At 30.4% G+C, this 10828-nt stretch overlaps 1 long non-coding RNA gene across 1 annotated transcript; it reads left to right on the top strand.

The window, feature by feature from the left end:
• Positions 1-5741: 5741 nt before the first annotated feature.
• LOC127723787 (uncharacterized) lies at positions 5742-7127 on the top strand. Its single transcript, XR_007992252.1, has 2 exons — positions 5742-6135; positions 7008-7127. It is a non-coding gene; the product is annotated as an uncharacterized LOC127723787 (long non-coding RNA).
• The last annotated feature ends 3701 nt before the right edge of the window (positions 7128-10828 follow it).

The following is a 10828-nucleotide window of genomic DNA, read 5'->3' as shown; positions in this document are numbered from 1 at the left end:
AGGTTGTTACAAAACACTAAAAGTACTTTATACACACAATGAATTACGCATAGGCACTATTGGTATCATTTGTCCAAGAAAACACAACATTATCATAGTTCAAATTTTAACTTTTCCAACTATTTATATGATATCGAGATATACTGCTACCAATCACCAATTACCACCAAAGTTACTAGTACAAAATACATTGTATTTTTGTTAAAGCACATATAGGAACTAATTGTTAGATTTAATATCCAATCAAGACACAACATTGTTTTACTAAAATAGCATGAAAATAGATTTGAAAGGTATTTAGACCCGGAATAAAAGTATCATTTAACCTTGAGACCGTCTTGATTTTAATTAAGGTTTAACATTTTGTTCGTAAGACGCGCGTTTTCGTCTTCAAAATGCATTAGTGACGCTCGAATCAAGAATGTTTAAAAGGCCAAATAAAGTCCGAGGTAGAATTACAGAAACATATGATAAATTTTAAAAATGCATATATGATTATTTTCATGTTATTTTGAAAAAAATATCAAAGTCACGTCAAATTTATATCTTTTCCGTCCCACGTTCAATAAAAATCGCCTCGTAAACGATTATCGAATAGATTGAAAATAAGATATATATACTTCAAATAATAACTATATGCAAATATTTTATATTACACAGACCGCCAGAGACCCAATATGTGATAAACACGTTTAAGTTATATATGTGACGAAAGCGTAGCTCGAGTTCCCATTAACACTTACTCGTCGTAAATATATCGCATAAGATCATTGATGGACTGTGTAGTATTTGTATTTTACCGACATCCGATAACTCTTCATAGTTTTGTCGCTTGACTCAATGTGATGCGGAAATCATCGGAATGAAATGCTTCAGTTTCTAAAGAAAACTAGTCTTGGTGTTCAGTCGAAATAACATATATCTATAGTCTGGCTCAAGCTTTGCTGTCCATCAAAAAATTGCGATTATTTTTTTATTTGTGCAAACATTTGTTTTTGTTTTAAACAGCGATTTTCTGAAAGAAAAGAAAATTACAACACGTTTCACGTACCTCGTGTCATCCAGAAACTGTCTAAATGCGTGTACGTAGCATTTTCAATTTCTCTATGGGAAATTAACATTGAAATGGTCGCCTATGTTTTTCCGGATGTTTTGTTTGGGAGAATATATTTACGTCATCAAAGTTCACGCGACGTTACGCATAGTAATCAAAGGGAAATAACTCCTATGAAAACGCTGACTTTGACTTGCAACCAGCTATAAACTACGTGTTGTGGCAAATAAAATAAAAATAAACGTCAGATAAAGGAATTTTGTAAATAAACAAGTGTGCCATTAGGGTTATGTTACCCTACCCTTTTCATTTAATTTAGATTTTAAAAACGTACATTCCGTAGGTAAAAATATTACCTTTTCCCATATTGTTTGCGTTTCATGTGGTGTGTACTGTAACAGTGTAATATGAGAAATTGGTTGAAAAAAACACAGCTGGGAACACCAAGAAAGATGACAAAAAATGAAGTTATGGGAACTTTATTGACCTTATCATATATTTCTGATAGTTTTCCCGACCGATTCAAATTTTTCCAACCTTGGAAATGTGACCTATTCCAGCGGCACGTTCTCTCACCTTGTATATATGACGGATTATTTTTTTAACATGGGGGTATTTTTTGTTCCGCTACTGAGGATATTTTTTTCCTTTGCGAATCCATAGGAAAAATGCGACTCCAATAGGACATTTTTTGTTGAATAAAACGGTATCCGATAGATTTTTTTGATATTTTAATCGGATATAATAATTATTTTGATAAATACAAATAGTTTATTGAAGTTTCGTATGCATTTATATCAAGATAAAGTAAAAATCCCGTACAGCAATTTTGTCTGGTGAAGCCTCCCATACCTCTAGCAAATGTTGAATAAAGGAACGCATAGCAATACTTACAGTAAAACTCAGTTTAAAAGAAGTCCGAGTCCGATGTCAGAATAGGTAACAAAAGAAACTTATCAAAATGACAATAATACATAAATGAACAAAGGACTACTAGCAGTTACTGACATGCCAGCTCCAGACCTCAATTAAACTGATTGAAAGATTATAACTTCATGTTATGAAAATCAAGTACAATCCCTCCCGTTAGGGGTTTAGTATCATACCATCATAAAATATATAAGAAGAACATAACCCGTATCATGCCATCAACTGGTTTAGAATTAATGTGTTTATTTCCGATGCAAAGACCCTATGAGTGAATCAATATTAATACCAACATATGCAATCCTAAATGACTTGACAACAGTATCGTAACTATATCCTTTCCGAATAAGTCTGTTTAAAGGTTTGGTAAGCTTTTGAGGCGAATGCCGACATTTTTGTGCTTTGTAAAGAATATTACCATAAAATATTTGATATGAAATACCTGAACGTATAAGATGTCTGCATGTTGATTTATATTTACGAATGATGTCCTTGTACCGATGATAAAATTTAGTAAATGTTTTGACCAGTTTGTGATATCGAAAACCCTGGTGTAATAATTTTTCAGTAATATAGAGATTTCTTTCGTTGAAATCAAATACGTTGTTACATACTCGAGCGAATCGAACAAGTTGAGATATATAAACACCATAAGATGGCGACAAGGGAACGTCACCATCTAAAAATCGATAATTAACAATAGGAAAAGAAAAATCATCTTTTTTTATCATAAATTTTGGTATTAAGCTTCCCGTTAAAGATAAATATATCAAGATCCAGGAAAGGGCAGTGTTCATTGTTAGTATTAGCTTTGTTCAAAGTTAGTTCGGCAGGATAAATCTCTTTAGTGTACATACTGAAGTCGTCATTATTGAGAGCCAATATATCCTCTAAATATCTAAAAGTGTTATAAAATTTTTGAATCAGATGTTGTTTCGATGAGTCTTTGCTGATTTTAGTCATAATTGTAACTCATAACAATACAGAAACAGATCCGCAATAAGTGGTGCACAGTTAGTTCCCATGGGAATTCGGATAACCTGACGGTATACGGAATCTCCATAGCGAACAAAAATGTATGTTTAAAAAATTTACACACTGAGTTTAAATTCGGCTTTGACGCCGGGAACACTGTCGTTAACAGTAAAAGACGAAAATATACACATTCAGGTCCTTATAAAAAAAGATGTGGTATGATTACCAATGTTCATTATAATATCATAATTAATACCCCCACTAAATAATGCATCTACAGTTGGCACTGGACGTTAAACAACCAACTATTAATTCATCCATCTTATCCTTTAAGGTTTATGATTATTTATTTTATTCTCATATAATCTCCTTGATCAACTACATGCAAAAAACTGCAGATTGTTAGTTTTCTCAATTGAATTGTTTCATATTTTTCATGTGGGGGCGGGGCCTTTTATAACCGACTTTACGGTTGCAATATTTTTCATTATTGAAGGTCGTGCGATTACCTATATATATATAACCGCTTACATCTTCTTAATTTGAACTTTCTTGAACAGTTGCGTCATTGGCAATCATACCACATCTCCTTATTTTTTTGTGCATTGTTCGAAAGATATACATACAATGTACATATTGCGCGGAATTAGGGTCATAATTATCGCTTTTAGCATATGCTAAATCCATTTTAGCTTATGCTGAAATGATTTTAGCATAAGCTAAACTCATTTTAGCATAAGCTAAATTCATTTTAGCATAAGCTAAATTCATTTTAGCATAAGCTAAATTCATTTTAGCATAAGCTAAATTCATTTTAGCATAAGCTAAATTCATTTTAGCATAAGCTAAATTCATTTTAGCATAAGCTGAATTCATTTTAGCATAAGCTAAAATCAATTTAGCATATGCTGTAATGTTCAGCTTATACAGAAATGTTGGCGCGGAATCAAGGTCATACCTAGCAAACACACAACATTTTAAAAACATTTTTTAAATGTCATATGGACGTCTCTCACAAATTACTTCAATAAGATATCATTTAAACATAAAACAAATGTTTATTTTATTGTTTTTGAAATGTTTTATTTCTAACATTTAAGTAAAATGTTTTTACAACATTAAAAAAATATTATTTGCTTATATCTTTTATTCATGTTCTCAAACATTGTTCTAAAATATCCCGTAGATATTTTATAATATAAAAAAATAATATTTTCTTCAATTGGTATTTTATATTTTAACAACATTTAAAGTAAATATTTTCCAAATATCAAAAAAACATTCTACAAAAAAATGTTTTACAGAAAATATAGTTTTGCTATTTGCATAAGATGTTTTATAACGTAAAATTAAAATGTTTTACATAAAACATCTGAAAAATATCAGCTAAATGTTTTCTATAAAATATTCTGACATACACATTACTTAATAGTCTTACTGATATTTTATTCAATATTTTACGGATATAAAAATAACATTTTATTCAAACTTTATTCAAAACCACACAAACAACGTATTGTGGAATTAGCTCGTTTTTTTTTAGGATAAGATGTAGTACTACATTTCATCAATATCATGACAAGCAAGATACTATGGTTGAAATCCTTAATTTATATCTTGAAGATCCTTGAAGTCAGATTTTATTCCTTCTTATATTAAAATTCAAAAGAGTCAACATTAAATTAAGCAATAATGTATTAATAAACAATCACCTTTCTTTAATGTTTATTCATTTCGTTCGTGTATATTTTAGAAATTAAGAAATGAAAACTGTAACTGTACTAAGTTCAATTTTCGTATCGTTTATATGCCTTATGGAAAACCGACCTTTTCCGGAATCGACTTTTGTTTTATCACCGGAAATGATTTTGAAATTTGAATTTCGAAACGATGACAGGATATCAACAAAGAGAGCCAAGAAAATTGTTTGTTACGCGATATATTCTCACTTGGTAAGAATGATTAATCTGTTAAGATGAAACTTGTGCATTCATTGTGTGTGTTCAATCATAATCGGAACCAAATTACATCTGTTTCTGGAGGTGCGGATCAATGTTTTGAAAAAAGGGGGGGCCCCTGCCCAAGGCAAGCAAACGTTTGGAGTGATACTTGTAAATAGTCTATACATTTGTCTTATAAGTAGCTCCATAAGGGGGGTCGGGGCCCCTAAATCCGCCACTGTTCAAGCATCTACGTACAACATTTATGAATTTGTTCATTAATATAAAAAAATATCAGGATATGTGGCTTGTGTGTTTGATTGCCAATACACCTTATTGCTATTTGTCCACCATTACTGGCCATGGACATCACAAAAGTTCCCTTAAAAAGTTGCCGTCATATAATAATATTTGACACCACAATTGAAAGTAATACACCTTATTGCTATTTGTCCGCTATTACTGGACATCACACAACTGTCATGAGTTCCCGTAAAATTTTGACGTCATCATAAAAAATATCTGATGCCACAATGGAAAACTGATAAGGTGTATTATTGTATGACGTATGCTGACGTAAAAAGTTCAAGCGGGACAGATTTCCAAATACTGAAATAGCGATAAGGTGTATGAGACAGCTATCCACCAGAATTTAGGATAAAAGAAATTATAGGTCACTGTACGGCTTTCAAAACTGAGAAAACCAATGCCATATAGTCCACTTTGAAGCCTTGACAAACAAATGTTAAATTTTTCTCAACACAATTAAAACAAAACAACTAACTGCCTACATTAAATACACATTATGAAAAAGAAATTTGACAGACTTAAACCAACAACAACTATTGCAACAAGCATGAATCATTACCTTGTTTCCGAAGCACACAAACAAGTTACAATAACACTAATATAAGCACCATTTGAATATGGAGATTTTTTTTTCTAGTAAAATCAGTGTATGTATGTATTTGCAAAACAGTAAATTAAATTTCCCTTAACAGCTTAATGAACATTACAAAGACTATGTAAGACTTCAGTACAAGCAAAATAATATAAACTGTTGCTTAAAATTATATTTATTGCTTCATACACACAATGTACATACAATGTATCTTTTATTTTTTAACAGGAGCTAAAAGAAAAGCCACAAAGGACAAGTTCAATATGCAGGTTTACAATTTGGAAGTGGCACAGGTTCTTTGGAATGTCTACAACCTTTGGGGAGAATTTTTTTTTGAAGTAAGATTTTCATACAGAATTACTGTTATTCCAAATTTATTCAAATATTTAGCATAAACAATGCATTACATTCAAGATTAAGGGCATACAATACAGAAAGATATCTGGATATTTGAATAAATTATTTTTTTTGTGACAAAATAGAAACAAGTTGTTTATTTAAATCAATCTTTTAGTCCAACAGTGTGCTTTCATAAACAACAAATATGCTTTCCTTTGAAGTATTTCAAATACATATATAAACAACTCATTTAATGACATCTGTGTGTTTCTCGGAAGTTGAGTTATATTATTATCATCATTGCGAAAACAATGCGTAACACTTCGATAAGTTATTATGTGCCTATAGTATACTTCTAGGACTGTATCATATGCCCTTAGGTACAAATGACAAGTTATAAACTATGTCACTCTACAGAGTTTAACACTTAAAAAGGACAATAAGATGTTTAATGACATTATGTAGCAGGGCTTTTAAAGGCCCCTACATGATACAATGCATTTAATGAAAACTAAAAAAAAACAAGAAAAACAACAGCCTGATTTATACAAAACAATAAAAGAAAAAAAATATGATAGACAACAATCAACAAGTATACTTTAATGAAATAAGACTCTTGAATGGACACATATCTAGTCTAAAGTTTTTTATATGTTTTTTTTTTAATAACTAAATGAAGTTCAGCGTGGCACATTGCTCTCTCTTAACACGGTCAGCCATTTATCGTCCCCTTCCGACAGACTATCATCGTTATTTGTTTCAAAACTTTAAAGGGGAGGTGATGTATATCCTTCAGGCAACGTGAATCGTTCTATAATAAAGGAATGTGCAAGAAGTTTATATACGAATGTAAGATTAATTTTTTTTTCAGAAGCATGGCACAGCAAGAAAAAGATATAAGACACTACAAGACATTCCAAGTGATTATGAATAAGACAATTGATTGACTTTTTCAATGTATTCTTAAATAAATCAAATAGTTGATGTAAAATGGTGTTTTGTTCTCATCTCTTCAGCCAATTATCAATGATTATTGACTTAAGATGTAACCCTATTAGAAGTGTAGTGTTTTAGTTTAGAAAGAGAAGTTGTATTGAAAAATCTGAATTTGGGACACAAGTTTTAGTCAATGTAACTTGAACTTAAAAATGTTATAATGTTTGCTTAATGTCCAATGGCATGTTCAGGTTGACATATGCATGATGTGTATAAGATAGGTAATAAAAGTTGAGAGTGAAAAACTAAACATTATACCGTTATACCCAAAACTGCTGATAAAGATGAGTTCATATTTAATGAGCTGCTTGATAGTGATGAACTGTGAAGTGAGAACATTTTTGTATCTGGCACCTGTTTCCTGTTTGCTTATACATTGTATTTCAAAATGTTGAATGTTCTCAAATTTTTCATTACTGTAATTAGTAATGCTGATGAACAGAATGACTTCATATTTGGTAAGTGGCTTGATCATGATGAGTTGTGTCTGCCATTTTGGATGTGTCAAAATTTGTAGATACTTCTTGTTTTTAGAGACTTTGATTTGAATTTCATATGCTTAGCAAACCAACTGATTTATTCTTGTATGTATATAGAATTAATCACTGTGTATAAATTAATTTAACTAATGATTTGTTATTTAAAAAAGCAGGAAACTCAATCAAAAGTACAGAAATTTTTATATTGATATGATCTAGATATCAACCAAAAACATCTTCTTAAAACATTTTGAAAACATTTTTTAAGCACAGTCTCACTTGCAAGAAAACATCCAAAAAACATTTTTATAACATTATTTGAGGTTCATGATGTTTTTCAAACGTTCAGAAAATATTTCTAGAAAATATTTTTTAAAAGATTATCAAAATGTTTTATACGCCATTGTTTTTCACGTTATCATGATATTTCTTTACAACATTTTAATTATATTATGCAAATATTTTAGAAAATATATTAGAAAACGTTTTAGCGATATAATTTCTACCATACATTTAATGTTTTTCTGACGTTTTTTTGTGATATTTTCATGACATTAGACACAACATTTTAAAAACATTTTAAAGATGTTTTTGTGTTTGCTGGGATAAATATTAAACTTCGCATATACGATCAATGAATTTAGCTTATGCGAAAATGAATTTAGCTTATGCTAAAATGATTTTAGCTTATGCTTAAATGAATTCAGTTTATGCTAAAATGATTTTAGCTTATGCTAAAATGATTTTAGCTTATGCTAAAATGAATTCAGCTTATGCTTAATTAATTGTGTTATCCAATGAAAATCTCGCTTTCTTAACTACTTTTATGCTTTACTCTGGCAAAAATAAATAACCACTTTTCTCAAATCAATAAAGTTCTATTTTTCACAACACATGTACCTCTATGGTAACAATGAATCAAGAGAACAAATCAAACTAATATACAATTCAATTACGGACTGCAATTCGCATATACACATAACCCAATAATTGGTAAAGGAGAGATAACTCTCTTAAAAGTATGCCAACTTGACCAAACGTCTTGACCATACCAAACTGACATATAAAATTCCCCTGAACAAATAAACACACCCCGCTTGTTTTTAAATGGTCAAGGCGTTTAGGTCATTTAAAATAAATAAAAAATTCAATAATGTCATAAACAAATATGCCTTTTTACGTCTTCAATCTATTATTCAATCAATATCAAATCTTTGTATACTATACGAAAAAATCACTATCTACTGCATATTCCACTATAAAATTAGTTAAACAGAGCAAACTTTAATAATTGATGACACGAGCAGAGACCTTAGCTCTTATCAAATGGAATTATATTAAAGCAACACACTAGCCAGATACGCTGCCTCAACAAATACAACCATAAAAATAGGTTATTTCTGGTTTTCTACACACAGTCCGTCATTACAAATGACACTTTAAATGCAGTATCTTTTCTCTTAATTGCCTAAATGCAATATTTGCTATTTATCAAACTTCAAAAATTGAAAGCAATCTCTAATGTTAATATATGATTTCATATTCAACAAAATGAATTACTAAAATTTAAAACTTTTACTACTAAATTAACTTCTCTTCACTCAAATCGTAAGCCTGAAAAAATAAACATTGATCATTAAAGAATAAAACTTAAATAAAAATTCAAGAACAGTAAATTTGAAATAAAAATCTTTTGAAAACTGCTATCATAGCAATACTGAAGCAAATATTCTCTCGATATTTTAATAATAAAACAAATCTATTGAAAACACCTTTCCGCTAACTGACATCCATTACATTGTCAATTACTTCCTTTTTCTCACAAAATTATCACTTTCAATTAATACACATATTATTACTTTTAGACACATTTTATAAAACCAGACACATTGTTCTTTTAAAGAATTCAGTACTTCAAATATTTCTTGTCACAAAATAACATCTGCGTATTACGATAAACAAATCAACATTGTCATAAAACGTCACAAAACATAATTTAATAATGTTCATAATAAAATACACAACTACTAGTCTGCACATGGCGGTTGTTTTGTTTGTACTATCTTTTGTGTGTGAATTAATCTGTTCGAATGGTATCCATAATGCATTCTGTGTCGGTTCGCCTTTAAATTGCACACGGTATTCTGTTTTTCCATTTCTTTTCCGTTGAGATAAAATTCGCTTCACTTTATAATAAGTTTCTGATTGGGTCGTAAATTCATCGGAAGAATTTGTTTTGTATCCAAAGATAAAATTTGAAAACGAACAGGATGTTTGCGAGATCGTGTTGAACGACGCACAACCACAATGACTGCCTTATGTTGATGATCATCATTATATGCTGTGGTCACAACATTATTATGCAGTGGTCACAACATTAAATGCAGTAATCACAACATTATATGCAGTCGTGCCAACATTATATGCAGTTGTCGGAACATTATATGCAGTGGTCACAACATTTAATATATGCAGTCGTGATAGCATTATATGCAGTTGTCGGAACATTATATGCAGTGGTCACAACATTATATGCAGTTGTCACAACATTATACGTGTTTTGTTGATGAAGGTGATGATCAGTGATGGTGATGATGATAATTGATGTATGTGATGGTGGTGGTTCAGATTCGGTAAACTTCGGATAAATTTTATCGGAAATTACCGAATCCTATCACAATAAAAAATGCCTCGCAAACAAATTGAAAAATTATTGAAATCATGTTATCATTTAGGCAATTCGATTGAAACTTTATCAGAAAAAAATAACGCCTGCTATTGTCTGCAAATTGGACAGACACCATTTTATAAATATAGGGGAGGTTCATTCTGACTAATGAAATGATGAAACTAAAAGTTGAATGGATTAACCATAGTTTCTGTTCGTCCTAAGAAATACGCATGGCTTAATTGATGTAAAATAATAATGAAATATCGTTATTATGTATCTTAACGGAGAACTATTGTTTTACTGTGAACTCTTCTCGTTGTTGTTATTTGTGTTCTAATTCTTCTCACAAACAAGCTTGTCTATAGTCTGGTTATTTCTGTTATTTTTGATAACAAAATGTTTTCCATATCCCATGTTAGGATCATGTCAGAGGTTGAAAATTTCATATCTGAATATTTTTCGTTATCTGGAAATTTACTTTTTATGGTGGTTCTGTGTTCTTGTTTCTGTGGGGCTTCTTTCTCTCTAGAAAATTATCTAAAAACC

Source organism: Mytilus californianus, unplaced genomic scaffold (assembly GCF_021869535.1).
Source record: "Mytilus californianus isolate M0D057914Y unplaced genomic scaffold, xbMytCali1.0.p SCAF_13, whole genome shotgun sequence".
Taxonomy (NCBI): domain Eukaryota; kingdom Metazoa; phylum Mollusca; class Bivalvia; order Mytilida; family Mytilidae; genus Mytilus; species Mytilus californianus.
The sequence above is the reverse complement of the archived record's forward strand: the minus strand, read 5'-3'. Positions and strand labels throughout refer to the sequence as shown.